This window comes from Myiozetetes cayanensis, unplaced genomic scaffold (genome assembly GCF_022539395.1).
Source record: "Myiozetetes cayanensis isolate MyiCay16 unplaced genomic scaffold, myiCay2020 scf26, whole genome shotgun sequence".
Lineage (NCBI taxonomy): Eukaryota > Metazoa > Chordata > Aves > Passeriformes > Tyrannidae > Myiozetetes > Myiozetetes cayanensis.
The window spans coordinates 1,363,879-1,386,625 of record NW_026087477.1 but is presented as its reverse complement, the minus strand read 5'-3'; the positions used below and the strand labels follow the sequence as shown (position 1 = coordinate 1,386,625).

At 48.1% G+C, this 22,747-nt stretch overlaps 1 protein-coding gene across 2 annotated transcripts in view; it reads left to right on the top strand.

Moving 5' to 3' along the window:
* The window catches only part of GFRA4 (GDNF family receptor alpha 4), a 63,626-nt gene that overhangs the window by 1,332 nt on the left and 39,547 nt on the right, over positions 1 to 22,747 (top strand). The window lies entirely within an intron of this gene.

Genomic DNA, 22,747 nt, shown 5'->3' with positions numbered 1-22,747 from the left:
CCTCCCCGACACTTCCCTCTGCGGGATTTTTATCCTCCCCTCCCCGTGCTTCTCAACCCCGAGATCGAGCCTGTCCTTACACAGACCGGGAAAGGTTTCTTGGGAAGGCAGCGAGTGGGATGCGCTGGGCGAGGAAGAGGTGTTGGGATCCGTGGAAGTGGCTGGGACGCCGCGGCTCGCCCCAGCAGCATTCCTGCTGGGAGCCCATCTCCCGGGAAAGACCCCCCGAGCAGGATCTTCCCTCGGTGGCAAAGGCTTTGTCAGAGCTCCAGGTGATTCCTCTCGCCGGCTCTCCCTGTCACTAGATGTCAGCAGCAGCAACTCTTCCAAGTCCCCAAGGCTGGGCAGAGGGGAGGGAGGCGAAATCGACCCCCCAGGAGGCACCATCTCCAGCCGGGGAATGCTTTGCTCCTGGGGTTTGGGGAGCACTGGGAGCTGGACGTGCCCCGGGCTGGGATGGTTGTGCCCCTCAGGGGCTGTGCCCTGGGCTGGGGGAGGTCTCAGCCTCCCTCCGAGCTGGAGATTTACCCAGGACCTCTGGGTGGGAGTCCAGGTCCCTCAGGCTGCGTTTTCCAAGCGGTTGCATTGATGCCTCCCTGATCGACTGCCTGATGGACTGCCTGGGAGCCTGGCTGATTCCTCCAGGGAGAGTGGACTTGGAGACAGGAGCGAATGGCCGGTTTTCCAGGGTCAGCAAAGCACTTGGGAACAAGGGCCAGGTGTTTTTAGGATACACTCATCACCTCCAGCCCAAGCAGAGCAAACCATCAGCCTCTCTTCACCTTTTGGCCTCCTGAGGTCTCCAGAAGGATTTTTTTCATCCCTGAGCTGGCATTTGACCCCTGCAGGCACAGCAGGGGGTTGTTGGACACCCTCAGCCTGCTCTCCAGATAATTTTGGGATGTTTCTGTCGTGGATGGGCATTTAGATGTCCCCTGCAGGGACTGGGGGGGGTTGCCAGGCTGGAGGTGGCAGCTGCAAACCTGGCAATTCCCAGCTCCATCCTCTCCATTCCCAACCATGTGAGCTCCTTGCTTCATGGGGGTGTGTGTGAGTCCCTGGCATTTTTGGGATGATCCTGAGTGCAGGAGGCAGGGCTTGGAGAGATCAGGGTGATCTCTGAGGTGGAACTGCAGCGTCCCCACCATCCAGCCTGGTTGGAAAACTCCTGCTGCCCCTTCATCCCCAGCTCCCTGGTGGCACAGGCACTCAGGGTGACCCAGAGTAGATTTGGAACCCTATTTTTATTTTCCCTGAGCTCTTTTCAGCCAGATCAGCTCCCTGACCCGTCTCTCCAGCAGCCACAGGAATGTCAGTGCCAGCAGCAAGGACAGAATGGGAGCACACGGCTGGGGACAGGGACGTGGCTTTGGGGAAGTTCATTTTGCTGCCGTGGTGTCCCCTGATATCTGCTTGAGTGGGTGGCTAAAAAACCCCCTCCCAGGGCAGTGGTGAGGAATTCAGGAAGAATTTATGGAAAATGCTATGCTCTAGAAAGCACTGATAGAGGTGAATAGGAAGAATATAATTAACAGAAATAATTTTACACCTGTAAGCACCCCCCAAAGCACTCAGCTCTCAGAGGACACATCAATCCCAGCATTAACAAAATAACAATTAAAGGAGGAGAAGGAAAGTCTGGGCAGAGCTGGAAGCTGGAGGTTGCTGTGAAGTCCCCATGGATGCCATGGTGTCCCCTGATGTTTGCTTGAATTGGTGGCATTGGCTAAAAATCCCCCTCTCAGAACAGTGGTGAGGAATTCAGGAAGAGTTTATGGAAAATCCATGCTCTAGAAAGCACTCATAGAGGTAAATATAAATAATATCGTTAATGTAATTAATTTTACACCTGTAAGCACCCCCAAAGCACTCAGCTCTCAGAGGACACATCAATCCCTGCATTAACAATATAACAGTTAAAGGAGGAGAAGGAAACTCTGGGCAGAGCTGGAAGCTGGAGGTTGCTGTGAAGTCCCCATGGGACCAAGAGTCAGTTCTGGACTGTTGGGACGAAGAGCTGGGTCCCCAAATTCCATCTGGCTTTTCTTCTGCCCACAAATGCTGCCTTTCCCTCCCTGGCAAGTTCTTCCTTCACTGAACCATTTCCATAATTCCTGGCATGGGATGAAACCAAACACCAGAGATCAGCTGGGGGCTGTTTCACCTGCTTTGGGAACTCAGATCCTGGGGAGGGGGGATGAGCAAAACATTAAGGAAAAAAACCCTCTTGAAAAATGCATCTGTGCATGTGAGAGAGGGAAATGCTCCCTAAATTAGTGGCTTTGGCAGCTCTGACAGGAGCAATCCGTTATTTGCATCAATAGGAATGGGATATTTATGTCTCCCCGTGCCGGTGCAGAGGAGAAATAAAACTTCTCCCTCAACAGGCTGCCCTCAAAACACTCTGCAAAGATCTTCCCACATCCAGAAATGTCTTTTTTTTTTCTTTCCTTTTTTTTTTTTTTTCCCCAGAGCTCTGGAGCCTTAAATAGTAATTACAGCTGGGTAAAAATTAGTACTACTTAAGGCTAATAATTGGTATGAATTACTGTGAACAGCGTTTCATTTTGCTTTTGGAAGACAGAAATGTCTTCCCCTGCTCTCCTGGCAATTTTCACAGGCGACTTTTGTTGGGCCTGAAATGCCCTCCCATCATTTTCCACACAAGACTCGTTCATTTTTATATCTTTTTTTCCCCTCTAGTGGACTTCATATTCCTTCTGCTTCCTTAAAAAATATATATAAATGACCTCTTGCTTCTCAGCCCAGAAGTGAAAGAGGACAAATTGAAAGGGAGTTTGTTTTGGGTTTTTTTTTTTGGGGAAAACATATTTCACCAGAAAAAATCAAAAGGAAGAAAATTCTGAAAAGAGCTGGGAGGACAATTCCACCACCTCAGGTGGTGCCTTTCAGCTCTTTGTCCATCAGGGATTTAAAGGTTCAAACGTGGCTCTGGTGGGATTGGATTCCCAGGGGAACATCCTGGCTGAGAGGAGGAGTTTGAAGAAGGGGGTGGGAAGTGGAGCTGTGGATGGGCATTTGGTCCCACCTGGAGGTGGGAAAGGAGGAAAACTAAGTTGGGACTGGGTTGAGTGTCCAGGAGGGGTTTGTGCTGCTCAAAGAGGGTGGAGGACAAGGATTGTTTTATGGAGAGCAGGAAGAGTTTCCATCAGTGAAGCTTCCATTTTTCCTGGCTAGAGGAGAAGCTGGGATGGCCACAGGGAGGAAAAATGAGTGTTCAGGAAAAACAGGGACCTTCTGAGGTCACATCACACTTCAATCTCCCTGGGAGTCCTCCAGGATTTGGGGCTGATCCCAAGAGAGCTGGGTGGGGGTGAGGAAAGGTTTTTATCCTCGTGGATATTCCCAGGCATCTTCCTGCATCTCGCCAGAGCTGGTGCAAGCAAAGTAAGCCTTGGTAAGCAAGACTCTTCCAGTCAGGGTGGGAAAACCCTGGCACAGGTTGCCCCATCCCTGAAAACATTCTCCTCCCCCCCATGGGAATCCATCTCCTTCCTCCACAGGACAAAAGGAGGCTCAGGGGGGACCTTCTGGACTCTCCCTGACAGGAGGGGGGAGCTAGGAGGGGCTTGGGCTCTGCTCCCAGGGAACAGGGACAGGAGGAGAGGGAACGGCCTCCAGCTGTGCCAGGGGAGGCTCAGGTTGGATATTAGAGGAAATTTCTTCCTGGGAAGGGCTGTCCAGCCCTGGAGGGGTTTAAAATCCCTGGGGATGTGGCACTTGGGGACATGGGGCAGTGGTGGCCTTGGACTCGATGACCTCGCAGACCTTTCCCGATTGAAATGATTCTACGGTTCTGTTTCCCTCTTCCTCTCCCAAATCCATCTGGGAAGCGGTTGGCATGACAGGTGCAACAAGACCAGTTGTGCTGTGGCTTTGATTGATGGGATCCAACTGGAAAATCCTGCCTGTGATTCCTCCCTGAGAGCTGTGGCAGAGTTGTCAGCAGCACTCCCCACGCTGACACGGGGGGTGGAAGGGGCTCTCTGACACACAAAGTGCAGGCAGCTGGGCTGTGATGGGACAGCTTTCCTGGGGCTTCTTCCAAAAGGGGGATCAGATTGTCCAGGATGCCTTTGGGATGGGAGTTTTTAAACAGCTCCAGCTGCTGAAGGGCTGTGAGTTAAAGCCTCAAAAACAGGTGGGTCTTGCTTTCCTCCTCTTTTCCTGTTACTTGTAGGGTGGAAAACCGAAGGCCAAGAGCACAACTGGAGTTAAAACTCAGCTTTAGTGTTCCTGTCTGAGCTGCAGGGCTTTAACTGCAGGTGGTTTGTGCTGCTGCAGACACCGAGCTCACGTGTTTCAGGTGTTTTCTGCCCCCAGGGAGTTGAGCCTGCAATGTCTGCAGACCCCACAAGGGTTGGAAGTGCCTGTGGGAAGTGCTCAGCTCTTCAGATGGGCAGCAACAGGAGCAACTCTGGGAGTCCTGGAGCCTCAGAGCCGAACTGGACCCAGCAGAAGTTCAGGATGGGTCTCAGGAGAGCTCCAGGAGGCCTTAAGAGGTGGTGAATTGAAACACAATCCCTGCAAAAAGATCAGGCTTTGCTTCAAGCAAATGAGTGTGGCTGGTGCCTCTGCAGATGGGGAATCCCATCCTCCTGGATCCACCAGAGCCAGGGAAACACAGGGCAGCTCCAGCCTTCACCTGGATGATGGCTGGGAGATTTTTTGGAGCAGACCTGGTGTCTGTGCCACCACCACTCGCGCAGAGCTCACGTGGTCCTTCCCATTGGAACGTGACAAAAATCAATCAGAAAGGGGGTTGAATTTCTCACTTCACCTCCTGTTACTGTTCCAGCCTTTAGTGAGTTTTATTTGCTCTATTTTATTTTATTTTTTTTTTCTCTGCTGCCCAATCTGGACCCCCCATAAGTGTCACCTCCACCGTCATTACAACTTTAATTTCTTCCCGTCCCTTTGCTCATCCTGGTGGAAGGGGCTCCTGCTCACGGCTCGGGGTGGTCTTTAAGGTCTCTTCCAACCCAAACCAGCCTGTTCTTCTGTGATTTGATGATCTGATGATTCTATAATTCTGTGATTGTTCTGTTCTGTGCCTTTTCCCCTGCTGTTCCCTGCTCCCCCCTGATATTTGGTGTGCACAGCACCAGGCACCTTCAAAACCTGCCACCAGGTGACACAAATCCACACACACAAAGGCTGTGGGTGAGGACAACCTGTTTGATTAGAGAGGCTTTGGAATGAATCAAAAGCATTTGTGGAAAGGCCTCAGAAGGGCTGAGTTCACCTGAGTGAGGAATTCGCTCCTCCCTGCAGGGGTTTGGTTGATTTGACGATAGTCACAGCAATTTCGTGGGACATTTTTATTCCCCTCCCCTCCCAAGACATTTGTTTCTTGTTTTTCTGGTGAGGGAACAGAACCCCTGAGAGGTGCTGAGAGGCTTCTGAAGAGGCAGAATGCTCACCTTGGGCTGCCTCACCTTTTGGAGTCGTCCCTGCAGAGCTTTCCTTCCCCTGGGGGAAAAGTGCTCAGGGTGCTCACAGGCCGTAAAAACCTCCCAGGGAACGTGTTCTCTGCCTTGCCAGGAGGTGGAATGAGGAAGAACTCGAGCTGTGAGTGGGGAATACACCATCTTCCCAGTGGATGAGGTGTGGTGGTGGTACCAAAGCCCTCAGCACCCCAAACCCCCAGGTTTGGGCACAGACTGTGGGTTCACACTTTGGCAGGGAATTGATGCAGCAAAAATGGGAAATTATTGGACTCAACGATCTCAGAGGTGTTTTCCAACCTAAATAATTCCATGGAAGGGTCCAAGGCCAGGTTGGATGGACTTGGAGCAATGTGGGATAGGGGAAGGTGTCCCTGCCCAGGGCAGGGGGTGGAATGAGATGGTCTTTAAGGTCCCTTCCAACCCAAACCATTCCATGATTCCATGCAGAAAAGCTTTGACTTCAACCTGGCCAACATCTGGCTACTTCAAGGAAGGGAGAAGAGCAGGTTTCCCTTTGGGAAGCTGCTGGGATCACCTGGGGACTCGCCAGGCTTTGAAGGCTTCAGCAAACCTTAAAACCACGAGTGCTGCCCTGAGAAACTCCTGAAAGGTGATTGGGTGCCACATTCCCAGAGAATTTCCTGAGTTTCCCCATTCCCTTAGAAATTTTATCCCCTGTTTGTGATCATTTAGGATGTTAATTGGAGGGAGAAACTAAAGAAATGCAGAGGAGGAACCTCCTCTAGGATACAGCCTTGGAAGCTCTCCTGCTGTTTCGGGAACTTTGTTAAACTTGCACTACAAGACTTTTCCATCAGGGCCAGAAATTTGGGAAGGGAGACATTGGAGAAGGTCCTGAGCTGATTCTGGTCTGAACTTCTCCCTGAAGCAGAGGAGAAAAGGCTCCTGAGGGGTTGGCCAGAAGATGCAGATGAAGCTTAGCAGGCGAATCCAGGAGCTGGGAGGAGGAAAAGTGCAGGACTGTAAAGCTCTGAGGGATGTTCTGGATCCAGGGAAACCCCAAGGGTTGGATTCTCCTGCCTGCAAAAGGGGATGATGTGAGAGGATGCAGGTGAAGGGACAGCTCAGGGACTCATCCATCAGCGTGGAGTGTGGACACACATCCTGGGAAAAGCAACTTACAGAGCTACCACCCCCCTGGGAATAATGATGGGAATTTATCTCCCTCTCCTGCTATTGCTTCAGTCCCTCCTCCCTCCAGACCCAGCCAGGCCGACCCTTAATGTGCTCTGGAAAGCTGGGAAGCCTGGCAGGAATTAAGTACCTGACTCCAGGGGGTGCAGATCTCTAATTGAGGTCCTTAGATGGTATCACAGGAGCAATAATTTTCATTAGAATGGAAGGGCTGCAGCAAAAAAAAAAAAAACAACAAACTGACAAACACAGGGACCAAAAAAAAAGAAGCCCCCAAAGAGCAAAAAGAAATCCAGTGAATTCCACCCTCCCCCCCCCCAAAAAAAAAGTGTTTAATCTGTGGGTTGAATGTTGTCCTGTGGGATGAGGAATTACAGCAGCTGTTTCTGCTGTGCCACGCTGTAAAATAAGGATATTTTTAAGGGAAGAGAAGTTCCTGTGAGGCAGAACCAGGGTGATGGTGTTTGTGGCAAGCAGGGATCCAAATTTCGGGAGCAACCGTGGCTTTTTGCTGTGCCTCCAACACACCCAGCTCTTGTTTCGGGTGCTCAGTCAGAAGCTGAGTTCAAGGGATTAATCTGCTCTGAAAACATTCCCATATTCCCTGTGCAGGGATCAGTGATCCTGCCTTGCCCTGGGATGAGGGATGTGCTCTGCCAGAGGGGTTGAATTCAGGGGATGTGCCCCAGAGAGGAGGTGCAAAAATCTCTGATGGAAGAGCAGGTTGGAAAACAAAAGCTCATTTCCCACATTAAAAATAAAATACTGGGCTTTTGATGCAGTTTGGCTTTGGAACAACAGTGACAAATCAGGGACAGTAAAAATTGAAATAAAGGATGGAGAGGGGGAAAATAAAATGCTTATTAAAGATAATTCCAGGGGAAGAAAAACGAGGGCTGAAATAAAAGGCCCAGATGTTTCTCTTTTGTTTCACCTGCTTTTATTCAGGAAAAAAAACCCACCAGAAAATGGGCTTCCCAGAGGGACCCTGGATAGGAAGGGGAATGGAATTTGTTTCCCATTTTTCCTCTACCCACACACTGGCACAGGGATGGTCCCAGCAGGAGATGGAAGGTTTCACCACCACACCTGGTTTTCACCTGCTCTCCTGAGCTTTTCCTTCAAATCCTGGTGACAATTCCAAAGGGACATTTGCCCTCTCTGCACATTGGTGTTGCTTCCAAGGACTACAAAGCAAATCAAGGTGGTCATTTCAGATTTTTCCTTGATTTTACTCCAAGTTCAGCGAGATGAGCCCAGCCTAAGCCACCAGGGTTTCTTGTTTTCCATGAAAGCACCTGGTGATGGAGGGAGCAGCCAAGGAACCATCATTCCAATTTATCCAACTAAAAAAAAACAGGAAAGGAAAGAAAATGAGATTAAAACATTTACTGCCTTGTTTTTCTACTTGCAACCCCCAAATTTTCCTAAGGAACACGTTTTTCCTTGGCTTAAAGAGGAAGGAAGAAATCCAGTCCAGTGAGAGATTCCCAGTTGTTTTACAGACCTGATGGCTGGACCTACCTGGACTTGGTGGCTCTACTGGGGGTCACAGAGGCCACACAGTGCCCAGGAGTGATGGGAATTTGATTGTCACCCCCATTAAAAATCCCTGAGGGGGTTTTGGCCGTGGCCAACCAGGCAATTCCTGGAGGTACCACAGGAGATCCCACAAACCCTGTGGGTTTGCCAGGGTTTGCTCTGCTTTGAAGGGGAAGGGAGTTTAATGCCATGGATTAAGGGAGTTTTAATGACATGAAGAGGAGGTAGTTCTGGGGCATTTGGACCAGCATTTTGTATTTGATCAATTCACTGATTTGGGCCCACCCTTTCCCTGCAGGCACTGCCCCTTCCTCAGCTTTCACTTCGATCCCTTTCAACCCCTCACATTCATCTCCCTCCCTGCTGCTCCCAGCTCAGGAGGCAGAAAACACCGACAGTGGCAGTGAGATAACATGAAATACACGATGGCTCTGACTGATTTCTCAGGAACAGATAAACCCCCTCTTTTCCTAAAGCAGGTGTGTGGAAACTCACACCCCCCTCCATGGAGCCAGCAAGGGGTCAGGGACGTGTGTTGGTAGAACAAGTCCACGAGGAGCTTCTTGGAGGAGAGCCTGAAGTGTCCTTTCCAAGTGGCAAAGCCTTTTCTTGGCTCGAGCACCACCTCAGCAAGGATGAGGCACGTGAGAGGTGCCTGAGGATTCTTTGCTTATACCCAGAGCTGAAAAGGGAAGGAAGGCACAGGAGAGAACACGAGCTCTATAAATACCTGCGAGGTAACAGTGCAAGGGGAGGGAGAGGGTTAGTCACGCTCCTGGAGGGCAGGGGGCACAGCAACAGCAGGAGGCAGGGAGGGGAAAAAGTTTGGAGGGCTGGGAGGGAAATGTTTGGGCTGTTTTTCCATTCTCATTTCTGATGGAAAGAGAAATCACAGCAGCTCAGTCGGAGCTGGGCCTGAGGCTGGGAGGGATTTGTTTTCAAGAAGCTTGTGAGTCGTGGGCATGAGGGATAAATGGGGCAGGATCTGCAGGTCCTGGAGGTGTCCCTGAGCTAAACCAGGGGGCTGGGTGGCCCCTGGGACAGGGACAGTGTCAGTAGGCACAGGGTCACGCTGCTGCCCGCTGCACTTGGGATCCAGGCTGGGCCAAAGTTTTCCCACTCCTCGTTTTCCCTGCATGCCATATATCCCACATCCATGTTGAAGGTGCCATGGAAAGGTGGAGTTGATCATTGGATGGTGAGATGGGAGGTGGCTCAGCGGTGGGTGATGGTTTTGGGCAGGCCCTGGGCTCTGCCTGTCCTTAATACTTGGAGAGGTGGCTCCCTTGTTTGTGGCTCCTTAGACCCCATTTCACCCTCCCCACCTCCCAAACCCTCCCTGCTCCCAGGAATGAGAACTCCTGCCCTCAGCCCCGGCCCTGAACTCCCTGGAGATGGAGGTGAGGAAAGCAGGAGCTTTGGTGTGACCTCCCTGAGGGGTTGGCTCTGAGCCACCTGTGGACAATCACTCTCATTGTCACCTTCCATTGTGCTGGCACTCGAAAAATGAATGTTTTCCAAAAACAGTGTGGGTTGCTGCTGCCAAGATTCTTCCCTGTCTCCTCAAGCAAGTGCCAAGAACTCTGTCTTCTCCTAACAAATCCAGGGGCCAAATACAGGTGTCCCTGGAGAAAAGCCTTCAGGCTGGTAGGAATTAATAAGTTGATTCAGCTGAAGGTAAATAAGTTAATGATGTTGTTCTTCTGCCTCTGGTTTCCTGGGACAATGAATCCTGTGTTTGTCTGTCAGCCTGTCCACCCCCAATAATTTTGGAGAGAATCGTGAAATGGTTTGGGTGGGAAGGGACATGGAAGATCATCTCCTTCCAACCCCCTGCCAGGGGCAGGGATACCTTCCACCAGACCAGGGTGCTCCAAGCCCCGTCCAACCTGGCCTTGTTTCATCTGAAGACTCAGATAATGTTCAGATCCCACAGGTTGAGGGGGAATTTGCCTTGGAAAAGGGAGCTCCTGGTGTTGATCTCTGGGGGGAAAGTCAGTGGAGTTCACAGCAGAAAAGGTGTGTGGAGGGAGATGGAGGAATCCAGGTCCTTATGTTTTTCCCAGGTAGGCAGGAAAGTGATGCAGATCCGAAGGAAAAAAGAGTGAAGGAGGAGGGGAAAAAAGACTGAAGGAAAAAAGAGGGAAGGAGGAGGGAAAATAGAGTGAAAGAGGAGGGAAAAAAGTGGAGGAAGGGGGGGGAAAGTGAAGGAGGAGGTGGAAAAAAGAGTGAAGGACGGGAGAGAAAAGAGGGAAGGAGGAGGGAAAAAAAGTGTTCCTTCACGGTGCTTTTGTTTTCAAGCAATGTTGACATTCTGTGGAGTAACTGAGTATAAAATCTGCCTCTGGTTTGGGAGCTGGTGAGCAGGAAAGATGTGATTATCCAGCTTTTTATGCCTCTTTACCCTGTCTGGATCAGAGGAGATAAATGTGCAGATAGGAGCCTCAGCTCCCATCTTTATTTAAGCTGTCAGGTAACTGCTACGTTATTTTATGGTGATTGTTATGGAAAGCCTCCACAAAGAGATATATGTTTCTGTATTCCCCCCTGATTCCTGTTTTAATCTATAATTCGATGATAAAAGAGATGTATTTCCCTGTATCATTTTCATCCGGAGCGTCGGCGCTGCTCGCCCGCTCTGACTTCTTCCCAATAAACATCGGCAGTCCCAGGGCGCTTAAAATAGGCACAAAATCAATCTCCCCTCTTCTCTTTTGGGCTCCCTGTCGGCTGTTGGTGCAGGCAGACCTTAATTTAGGCATTAATGTGGAAGCACTCGTGGGATGAACCGGGTTCCCCGTGGGGATGAAAGGGAGGACGCACGAAAGCGCGGCCTCGGCCATGGGGCTCCCTGGGGATAAACTCGGGCACATCTGCACATGGAATGAGGCAAAAAACCCACTTTTGTGTAGGGGAAAGAGTCAACAGAGCCAGGAAAACGTTGGAACAGGTTGGTCAGAGAAGCTGTGGCTGCCCCTGGATCCCTGGAAGTGTCCAAGGCCAGGTTGGATGGGATTTGAGCAACCCAGGATAGTGGAAGGTGTCCCTGCCCATGGCAGGGGGTGGAACAAGATCTTTACAGTCCCTTCCAAGCCAAACCATTCTATGATTCCATTAAGAGGGAAACTTGCAGGGACTCCCCCAGGGTGGATTTTCTTGCTGTGGTGTCACTTTGAACATGCCAAGGATGCGGGAGGACCACTCTGGGGGCAGCAGATGGTGATGAAAGGAATTGAGGAAAGAACAGGCTGGTCTTGAGGTAGAACCTGCCGAGGGTTAAGTCCTCCTCAATGGACAAAGCATGGACAGGGAACACCTGGTTGTCCTAAGACTTCTTCAGCTTCCCTGCCTCTTGTGGCTCTGTTTGCACCTCCAGGGCTGCCCCATCCCTGGAAGTGTCCAAGGCCAGGTTGGACGGAGCTTGGAGCAACCTGGGATGGTGGAAGGTGTCCCTGCTCGTGGCAGGGCTGGACTAGATGACCTATAATGGTCCCTCCAACTTAAACCTAACTTAAACACTCTCTAATTCTATGATTCTCTAATTCTATGATTCTATAATTCTATGATTCTATAATTCCATGATTCTGCAATTCTGTGATTCTTGGCTCTCTGAGGCCAAGTTACAACTGGGTGAGCAGCCAAAATAATCTTCACAGGAAATACAGGGGCACAGAGTTTTGGGTGGGGAAGTTGGTTTGACCTCCTGCTTCTTCACAAGCATTGACAGGGACAGGGATGAACTCCTGGCTGAACTTCTATTGGTTTAATCCATACATACCCCCAGGCAGGAAATTATCTAGTAAATCCAAAGCTTGTGAAAGAGGTCGCTGGAAAAGCAAGTGATTGACATATCAAAAGATGGAACCAGAGAATCATGGAATCCTGGAATGGTTTGGGTTGGAAAAAGATGTCTTTGGATCCTCTGGAGCAACTTTGTCTTTTTGGGGGGAAATATCTGCCTTCTGCTTGGCTTTTATTCTGAGGGTTAAAAACAGGGGGTTAATTATATAAAATAGGGAGTTTTACTATTACAGTGTTAAAAATAACCCTTACAGGCATTTCCAGGGGGGGAGATAAATTTGGGAATACCCCTTTGATTGACTTCAGGTCAGAACTGGGCTGGGCCCTGACTGTGTTTCCCAAGGACCATCTGGAATGGAAACATCCTCCTGGGAATCCTGGCCTTTAGGAAAGGTCCTCCTGGGAATCCTGGCCTTCAGGAAGGGCAACTAAAGCTGTTTGAACAATTCCCAGGCAGCAACTTGGCGTGGTTTCAGCTTTAAACCAGAGACAATTGGGGGAAGTTGTTTCGGCCTCGATTATTTCCCTCCGACAGCAGAAAAAGGATCTGTGGAAAACTGGGACACTTCCTTTCCAAGAGTGTTGAAATCGTGTCCAAAGGGAAAATGAGGGAATCCCAGAGTTGGCTCCACAGCTCTTATTCCTGCTCATCTGAGCCCTGGGCCAGCCAATATCCACCTCTGTCCATCCTTTTCCCGAGCCTTGGCTCTGGAAACTGTAGCAGGAATTCCAAGGGTTGTCAGCAGCATTTTTCCTCTCTTTAGTTGAAATCCAGTCCCTGGATTTAAATATCCAAGCCACAGGAGTTCTATTTTTAGAAAAACAATCAGGGAAAGTGAACAGCTGTGGAAGGGATTCCTTGTGCTCCCAGGTTAAAGATTCCAGGAGAAAAAAATGCCAGGAGAAAACAAGTGAGAGACACTGAGTTTAACACAGATTTACAAGGGTTGTCAGCAGCAATTTTCCTCTGTTTGTTTACATCCAGTCCCAAACATCCAAGTCAGAGGAGTTCTATTTTTAGGACAAAAATAAGAAATCGGGAAAAGGGATTCCTTCTGCTCCCAGGCTAAAACTTCCAGGAGAAAAAATTGCAAGGAAAAAACAAGTGGTTTGTCCCTCTCCCTGCCAGTGCAGAGCTGACATTTAGACTGGGAAGATGCACAGATCACCTTTTCCAGCAGTTTTCCAAGACACAGGAAACCCCCAGTGTAAATTGTAAACATGGGTGACACGGGGGGTTATTCCAGGTTATTCCTCCACATCCTGGGTGTTCCCTGGCATATGGATTTGGACACACACCCCTAACCCTGCCCAAGGACAGATTGGATGGGACTTGAGCAACCTGGGCTAGTGGAAGGTGTCCCTGCCCATGGCAGGGGGTGGAATGAGATGCTTTTAAGGTCCTTCCCAGCCCAAATCATTCTGGAATGCCACGATTCTATGATGTTATTAACAGATTCTGGGATGAAATTGCCCACCAGAGCTTGAAAAATGCATCTTCCAAAATACCAGGGTGTTTTCATCCCATCAGGGCCTTGAGCTTCCCACAGGTTTCTTGGAGAGTGAAGGCCATAAAGGAGGATGGATCCTGGATCTGGAACCAGATAATCTGCTGTGGATCCAGCTCTTGGGTGGGTTTGCTCGAGCTGAGCCCATCACCTGGAATTCTCTGCTGCCTTGTCCCTCTGAGGTCTGTGTGTGGACAGCAGCCAAGTGGCTCCAAACACCCTGGATATCCCTAGGATGTGGATTTGGACACCATTCCCCCCCAGGCTTGCAAACCAAAGCTCTGTGTCCTACGAGACAGGATGGATGGCAAATAGAATTCAGCATTTTCTTCCCTCGAGGATTTGTATCCACATTGCTTCCCAGCACCCAGGTCTGCAGTATCCACGTGCTGTTTTGGAAGAGCTTCTGTGAGGTCACCTCTTGTGGGCCTGGTCCATCCCAAGTATCCTTGTGGGAGTTGTGGTTGGGATTGACAGCAAGGACAGGGGGTTTGTGAGGGCTCCAGAGTGGCCTCAGTCCTCCAACGTGCCCAATGTCACATTATTTATGTTTTTCTCCCTGCACAGACAAGGAAAGCACTTTTTGGCTCCGTTTAGGAAATTAATCTGAAGCTTAAAGGGAAGGAACAACCCAGCTGAGTCCCACTGCAAAACTTCCTCCTCTTCCACCCCTGGCCACTTCCCCTGGCACCTTTCCAAAGGGAAGGGAAAGGGAAAAGAGGAAGGGGAAGGGGAGCAGAAGGGAAGGACAAAGCCCAGCACACTCTGTTTTGTCTCACCAACCAAAACTGCTCCAGAATTCCTCTCCTGGGTTTTTTTTTTTTGACTCTTTGGAAAAAACTCGAGTGCTCCTGACAGAGCAGGATGTGATGCCAAAGGGAGGAAGGGCTGGGACAAGGCCAGGAGGATGGGAACAGCAAATCCCCTGCTGTCCTTCCTGCTCAGAGATGCTGCTTAACTGAGAGTGTGTGCTGGGGCTGGGATTTGTTCCTGGCTTAGCAGGAAGGGCCTGGGATATCCCAAGGCCAGGAATGCCCTCCTGCCTCAACTTCTGCCCTATGCCATTGCCAAGGTGGTTTGGACACAGCTTGGAAGAGCTCCTGAGCCTGGGAATGAGGATACAGGTGGCAGAGCCATGGATTTAGGGTGATTTTAGGGTTCATCTCCAGGAGGGATCAACCAAACCCAGGCTGATCTTTCCAAAAAGCAGAGGCAGCCCAGCAGGAGCAGAGGCTGCTTTGTGTCAGTGGGTAAATGAGAGGCGTTTTCCAGCTCTGCCAGAGCTTTTCAACAGCCTCAAATTATTATTATTATTTTCTTTCAACGGGAATGCAAAGATGTCAGGCTTCCTGCATGGCTTCATTAACCACCCAGCACATCACTCAGAGCCTCACAATTCTTGTCATCCCTGGCCTGGGCTCTTTGCAGAGTCTGAATTCCTCCAACTTTATCTCCTGATGACAAACAGGTTCAGGAGAGGATTAAAAAAAAAATATATATCCAAAAGGTGTTTTTCTTCCTAAAAACCAAGGAAAATCCCTGCCAGGGTCACTGCAGCTCCCAGCCAGAATAACTGGCTACAGGTCAGAAATGAGGTCCCATCCTGAGCTGTAATGGATTTGAGTTGAAAAGTGGGGCAATGCCTCACCCCCTGGGTGTCTGGGAAGGAGAAATTCCTCAATTCCCCGTTTTTTTTCCCTCTGGATTGAGCAGGAGGGGAGCAAGACCAGCTCTGCAGGGTCATTATTAAAGCTGATCAAACCAAAACCAAAATAAATCGACCAACAACAGCAAAATCATTTTGTTACATAAAGGCCTGGGTTTGGCTGTTTATTTTCAGAAGTGCCTTGGGCTGTTTCTTTGAGCCTCTCTGAGTACAGGCCCTTCCATTTCCTAGGAATTTGACCCATCTTTTCCCCCCAGATATTGTCAGATTGGGGATGTCCACAATCAGAGGCCACCACAAGCCTCATCCGTATTTGTTGTACCATTTTTGGGCTGTCCCAGCGTCTCCGTGGATTTTCCCTTCCCAAATCCGTCTTGATCCCTCTCAGGATCTGTCCAGGCTGGCTTTGCTTCTCCCACTGTCTTATAAAAAGATCCTTCTCCTCTCAGCCACAGAAGAATTCCTCAAAACCCTCAATATAATTCCTAGGAAAGTGAAGTGTGGAGAGCTGGTTTCTGCATCTCCTTTGAGCTTGGTGAGCTCAGCTGAGAGATTGTTGAATATTCCAAGGGAAAAAAAATCACAGTTGAAAAGACAATTCTGAGGAAGGAGAAGTCATGACCAGAGAGGGGAGAGTTGGAGCCCTGGAGAGTTCCGAGCACACTTTTCCAGAAGAAATGTGGGGAATGGGATAACAGGCTTTGGAAAAACAAGGCTGGGAGCTGTAAAACCAGCTGGGTGTGGAAATCAAGCAGAAGCCCAGTGCCGTGGGAGCATCACAGGAGGGTTTTTAGGGCTTCTCTCCAGTGCCACTGGAGTTTGGGTTGGAATTTTTCGCCCTTCAACGCGCCCTGAGCTCTTTAATCACCGTCTTTGCCTTTCCACAACCACAAAAAAATTCCCTGATTTCCACGAGGAGCATCTCTGTGCTTCTGCTCCCCACCCCAACAATCTGCATGTCAATGCTCAGCATAAAACTGGGCAAAGCCCTGAGTTTTCCTTAAAAACACACATTTCCTTCCCACCAACCCCCACCAACCCCTGACCTGATAAAAACACCCAGGTGTGTTTTTGGGACCCGGATCTCTTAAACCAGGCTCCAAGTCTGGAATATTCCCCCATCTTTTTGTTGGAGAAATGCTGCCAGGCACAATTCCTTGGGAGCTGCTGCTGCTGCTGAAAGGAGGTTTTGATCTGCTCTGTAAGCAAAGATCGGGTTTTAGCAGAGCCAACCCCTGCAAAAACCGAGTGCTGACCGAGCTGGAATGACGGTCAGAGCCATTCCAGGGCTGGAATCGTTCCTTTGTGGGAAGTTTGGGTTGGGCAGAGGGAAACAAAGGAGTCGAAAACAGGGATTTTAAGCTCGGGCGATTAAATCTGAAAACCCCGCTTCAAGCCGGTGGTTAATGGGCAAAAATGGGTGACAGCGGTGGGGTTTTTTTTGGGGGAGATCCCTCGTATTCCACACTTTTCTAAGTGTCTGGGAAAGCGTCTCGTCCTCAGTTTAAAGTAGGAATGAACTCCTCACACTCCTTGAAGAGCAAGGAACTGCTGCTCCCGAGGTTATCCCCGGGGGGCCTGTCAGGGAGAGTTTAATGCAGATTTTCTCAGCCATCCTGAGCCGGGAAATTAATGAAGTCTGAAAGGAAGAGGAGCATCCCTGCACTCCAGAAGGAGGGAAAACCTTTTAATGCTGGTCCCTCTGCGCTGAGGACTGGGAATCAGCATTCCCTGGCATTTTTGATCTTGGGAGTCAGCATTCCCTGGCATTTTAACCCTGGGGGGAATCAGCATTCCCTTGCATTTTTAACCTTGGGAGGAGAGTCAGCATTCCCTGGCATTTTAACCCTGGGGAGAATCAGCATTCCCTGGCATTTTAACTCTGGGTGGGGGAATCAGCATTCCCTGGCATTTTAACCCTGGGGGAATCAGCATTCCCTTGCATTTTTAACCTTGGGAGGGGAGTCAGCATTCCCTCTGGGTGGGAATCAGCATTCCCTGAGCTTTTTAACCTCTGGTGGAAACCAGCATTCCCTGGCATCTCTAACTTTGGGTGGAATCAGCACTCCCTGGGATTTCTAATCATGAGGAGAATCATCATTCCCTGGCATCTCTAACTTTGGGTGGGATCATCATTCCCTGGGATTTCTAACCTTGGGATGGCTGAAGGGCCCTCACAGTTCCCCCTTTCAGGCTCTGGATCCGATGTCTCCACGAACACATCCCTGTCAGTTTTCCCTGGATCTCTCCGAGTTTGGGATCTTGTTTCCAGGTCCTTTCCTTGTCCATCTGTTCCCATGGGAGCAGCACCTCCTAAAACCCCAAATCGAGCAGCTGAAATCCCATCCTGTATTTTACATATTCCCAGTGTATTCCCTTTTATTTCCACTCTCATTTTCCCTCTTTTTCCCCTTCCAAGCTGTGACCTCAGGGCCTGGAGAGTGATCCTGAAAACTTTCCTCCGAATATCCCTGATATTTTCCCTTCTAACTTCGTTTGCTTTTCCCCAAATCCAACCCAAAATCCAGGTTTTCCAGAATATTTTCCATCTTTAAAATCTTTTCAGGAGGTTTTTACACCCTGCACTGCCCAGAGGTGGTTGTGTCAAACACACACCTGTGTGTTTATTTTAAATATTGATTTATTTTTAAGTCATTTTTATACTGCTGCGAGTAATATTGTTACTTAAATAGGTATTTAATTTAATATATATTTAATTTAAAAATACACATCTGTATAATAATTTTAAATTTTTATTTTCAAGTAATATTTATAACTTAAAGTAACATTATTACTTAAATATATATTTAATAAATATATACTTAATTTAAAACTACACCTGTATATTAATTTTAAATATTTTTATCTTTAAATAGTATTTATATTACTGAAAGTAATATTAGTACTTAAATAAACATTTAATCAAATATATTAATTATTAATAAATATAATTAATTTATAACGAATAAATATAAATAAAATTAATAATATATATTAATGTATTTAATTTAAAGTACACACCAGCATATTAGTTTTAGATATTTATTTATCTTTAATGATTTTTGTATTACATAAAATACTATTATTACTTAAATATATATTTACTTATATATTTAATTTAAAAATGCACACCTGTATATTAATTTTAAATACTTATTATTTAAAGTAATTTTTGTATTACCTAAAGTAATATTATTACTTAAATTAATATTTAATTAAATATTTATTTTTATAAAAATACACACCCATATATTTAGTTTATATATTTATTTATTTTTAAGTATTTTTTTATTACTTAAAGTAATACTATGGTTTAAATAGATATCTAATTAAATATATATTTAATTAAAAATACACACATGTGTATTAGTTTAAAATCTTTATTTATTTTTAAGTAATTTAAGTAACATTATTATTTAAATATATATTTAATTGAATATATACTTAATTTAAAAATACACATCTGTATATTTTTTAAATTTTATTTTTAAGTAATTTTTATATTACCTAAAGTACCATTATTACTTAAATAGATATTTAACTAAATATAAAATTAAAACCAGACACCTGTATATTTATTTTAAATACTTATTTATTTTCAAGTAATATTTATATTACTTAAAGTAACATTATGACTTAGATATTTAATTTAAAAATACAGACACCTGTATATTTACTTAAAGTATTTCTTTATTTTCAAGTAATTTTTATACTACTGAAATTTTCTGACTCCGACAGGGGAAATTGCAGCAGCTTCTTGAGCCCCCAGCTCTCCAAAGATGTTTGACGAGTTTTCCTTTAATTATTGCACGTGCAGGGAAATATCCCGTTGAGGGATGAAATCAGGGAGCTCAAACAGGTCCCCAGGATGAGATGCAGCTTTAAGATACGGGAATAAGGAGGAGGGAGAGGGAAAACAGGAGGAGGAGGTGATCTGGAAAGTCTAACTTGGCATAAACGAGGTAAATAAAGCTCAGCTTTGTGAGTCTGGAGTCGGTGTTTTGGGAAGAGCAGCAGTGCAGGAACTCGGAATGCTTGGCAAGGGCGGGAGGATTTATTAATTAATTCCAGTTTGCTGTCCTGGGATTAATTTAAATCGTAGAAATGTGATCCCAAGCAAAAGGGATGATTTCCATCATGCAGGTGTAGGGGGGGAATAAAGGAAGAAAAACACTCCAAAAAAAGTCCAAAAGCCAAATTAAAGAGAATTGCAGTGATACATAAATAAACATCGGAGTAATCCACACCCAAACTCTCCAGTTCCCAGGAAAATTCCTAGCTCTTCATCCCCACATTTATGAAGGATCTCTGCTGATTCATGTCCACAGAAGTTCTGGCTCAACAACTTGGAGTGCTCAGCAGTTCCTTCAGGAGATAATCGGTGCCTCCAAAGGCTTTCCTTCCTCCTCTCCACCTTCCCCCCCTTCCCAGGAATAAAAGATTCCCCTGCATAATTATTGGTCAAAATGGAAACTCCCTGAGGTTTTCAGGGCAGAGCAGCTGTGGCTCAGGTGGGAAGTTGGGTTTTATTCAGCCATTCAGCCCCCTGTGGTTGATTAAAAAAATAAAAATAAAAATATGCAGGAGCCACAACAACAACAACAACAAAACCCATCCGAACTCAAAGGGCAGAGCAAGGGAGTGTTGCTGGGAGCTAAAGTGCTCCTTTTAATCCAGGCTCCATCCTCCTTTTCAAGGGAATGCTGGTGTTAATGATGAGAGGGAGAGATGGGATGCAAGGAGTGAGGAGCTGGAGTGGTTTGGGGAGATAAGATTGAATTTTTCCGAGGCTTTGTTGTTGCAGGAGGAGGGAGGTTTGAACTTGAGCGTCAATAAAGGGCTGGATCTGGGTGGTTAGACAGATCCAAGTGGGGAAAAAAGAGCTCCTTCTGCGGGGTTTTGGATGCTGGTGTGGTCTGAAAGCTTCCAGTCCTTGTTGGGAGGAGGTGGGAGCTCCTAATGACACAGTCCTTGGACTCAGTGGAGTTTGGGATGTCCCCCCTCCCTTCCACAGCCTTTCTGTGTTCCCTGAGGAAACCACCTCACCCTGGCAGGACCATGATTACTCTTTGCCTTAAAATCCCACAGTGATGGGTGGAGGAATGGCTGGATGGGTGGATGGATGGGTGGATGGATCCTCATTTTTATCATTTTTAGAAGGCTGAACACAAGGAATTCCACTTTCTAGCCCCGAAATGGAGCCAAATGTCAGCAGGAGCCTCAGCTTGATGAGAACTGGTTGTTTTCCTGTGTTCCCAAGTGCCCGTTTCTTTTTGGCCTTACGTGGGGGCTGGGAAAAGATGGGAGTGAAAAAGGGAGGGGTTTGTTGTGAGAATCTACCAAGGACTGAAGGGGGAAAGCATCAGTTAAACACATTATTTTGCAAATTCCAGCTGGGTTTGTCACTGAGTCTACTCTTGCAAAGGGGTAACTTCAGGCCCTCCTTTTGCAGCTCACCCCAAATGCAGCCTCAAAAATGTGGTGGGTTGGGTTAAGCCCCTGTATCCCCATCCAGAACCTCTCCCAAGAGCTGCTCCAGGTGCCTGCTGGTGGCCAGAGAGAAGGACCCAGGAGTCAGTCAGGGCAGGGGTGGGGATGGAGGACTTGTTTAGGTGCTCAGCATCAAATGTTGGTGCAGTTTCTCACTGCTGCTTCCTTTTTCCCAACGTGGGATTGCTCTGGAATTGCTGCAGGATGGGCACCAGAGAAGTCCCATCATCACCTGCTGGGGACTGAGGTCTGTTTAATGAGCTGCCAAAAAAGCTTAAAGCCATTCCAACCTTCGGGGCAAGGATTAGGGATGGGTGGTCTGCAACTGGGAGCTGTGGTTTGGAATTCCCACGTCCTAACCTCAGCTTTCCAATGATCCTTTTAGGACCAGGGCTTAGACCTTCCCAGCAGGGACCATCTCTCTCTGTGATTTGGAAGGGTCTGGAGAGACAGGAGGAGGGGGAATGGCTTCAAACTGCCAGAGGGCAGGGTTAGATGGGATATTGGGAAGGAATTGCTGGCTGGGAGGGTGGGGAGGCCCTGGCCCAGGTTGAGCAGAGAAGCTGTGGCTGCCCCTGGATCCCTGGAAGTGTCCAAGGCCAGGCTGGAGCAACCTGGGCTGGTGGAAGGTGTCCCTGCCCGTGGTAGGGGTTGGAACTGGATGATCTTTAAAGTTCCTTCCACCCCAAACCATTTATGATTCCGTGATTTAGGGAGAGGTGATGACACAGAAGGGAACTTCACTATCAGTCCTAGAACAAAACAACAGAGGAGTGAAGTGATTTCCCCACAAGTCTCCTCCAGAAGTGGGAACAACCCTGAGGATTCCCAGTTGTATTTGATGCTTATCAAGGTACCATCAGGCTTTACAGCGAGAAATTTTCCCCCAAAAATCCGGGATGGGAGCTCCCAGAGCAGGCACTGGTGCGAGACAGCGAGAACCCCCTGGATACCTGAGCGTGTAACATTCAGACATCCTCCTGCGTTCATAAAACCGGGGTCAATCACACCATTAGTGGTGCTTGACTGTGGCAGCCCCATCTCCCGGAGTGGCAGCTGTAATGAAACAGCTCCCCAAATGTCAGGCCGAGCATAAAGGATATGAGACTCCTAATGGAGCTCATTCACGCCTCTAATTGTGAGTAAAATACCAGCAAACGACCCAATACTTTGACGGGGTTGTTTAATAATTAGGCCCTGGATGCGGGGAGAGGGAGAGTTCGGCTCTCCCGCTGAAAATGAGACGAGGGGAATAAAGAGAGTCTTTTGCAAAGGCAATTTGGGAGGAAATATCGCTGTAAAAAATGTCACGGACGTGGTCCCGGCGTGCGGAGTCAACGGGAGGGCAGCTCAGTGCTTGGAGTGCCCAGGGAGGAGTCTGCCAGAGCCGGATCTTGGGGGATAAGCTGAGTTTAAAGAGAAACTTCGTCGTCCTTTGCTTTCATTTGGGTTTTTTTTTTTACATCGCAGACCGCGTTTATCCTCTCCTCGTAGCAAAAGGGTAGGAGAAGTAGAGCCTCCCTGTTACCTGAGCAGGGGAAAAAAAAAAAGGAGGCTTTGAGGTGGAGACATGAAGCTTGGTGACCTTTCCTTGACTTTAAAAGCCTCTGGAGATCCTCCCCTTTCCCTGGTGCTGCTCCAAGTCAGGCCATCCCTCCCTGTGGCTGCTCTGGGCTGGAGGGGACACATCTGGCTTTGCAGAGGGTTGGGAAGTTTTCCTTGTCCTACGTGAGGACACAGCACTTGGGTCACCTCCTGTCACCCCCGTGTAGCAGAAACCTCTGCCTGTGGTGGCTCCATCCCGGAAAAATCCACCAGTGGTGGGAAAAGTGGGGCCAGAGCTGGCAGAGTGGATCTGCACAGGGTGTTGTGGAGAAAGATACTGGCAGTACAATAATTGGATACTGTGATAGAGGCTGGTGAAAGCCTGAGGCAGGTGGATGGGACATGTTTGGGAAAAGCCCAGTGGATTTTAGGGTACAAGTTTTCCCGCCAGTGTGTGGTTATGCCTGGATTTTGGGAGAGGATCACAAAGGGCTGGAGCACCTCTCCTGTGAGGAAAGGCTGGGAGAGCTGGGGATGTTCAGCCTGGAGAAGGGAGGGCTCCAGGGAGA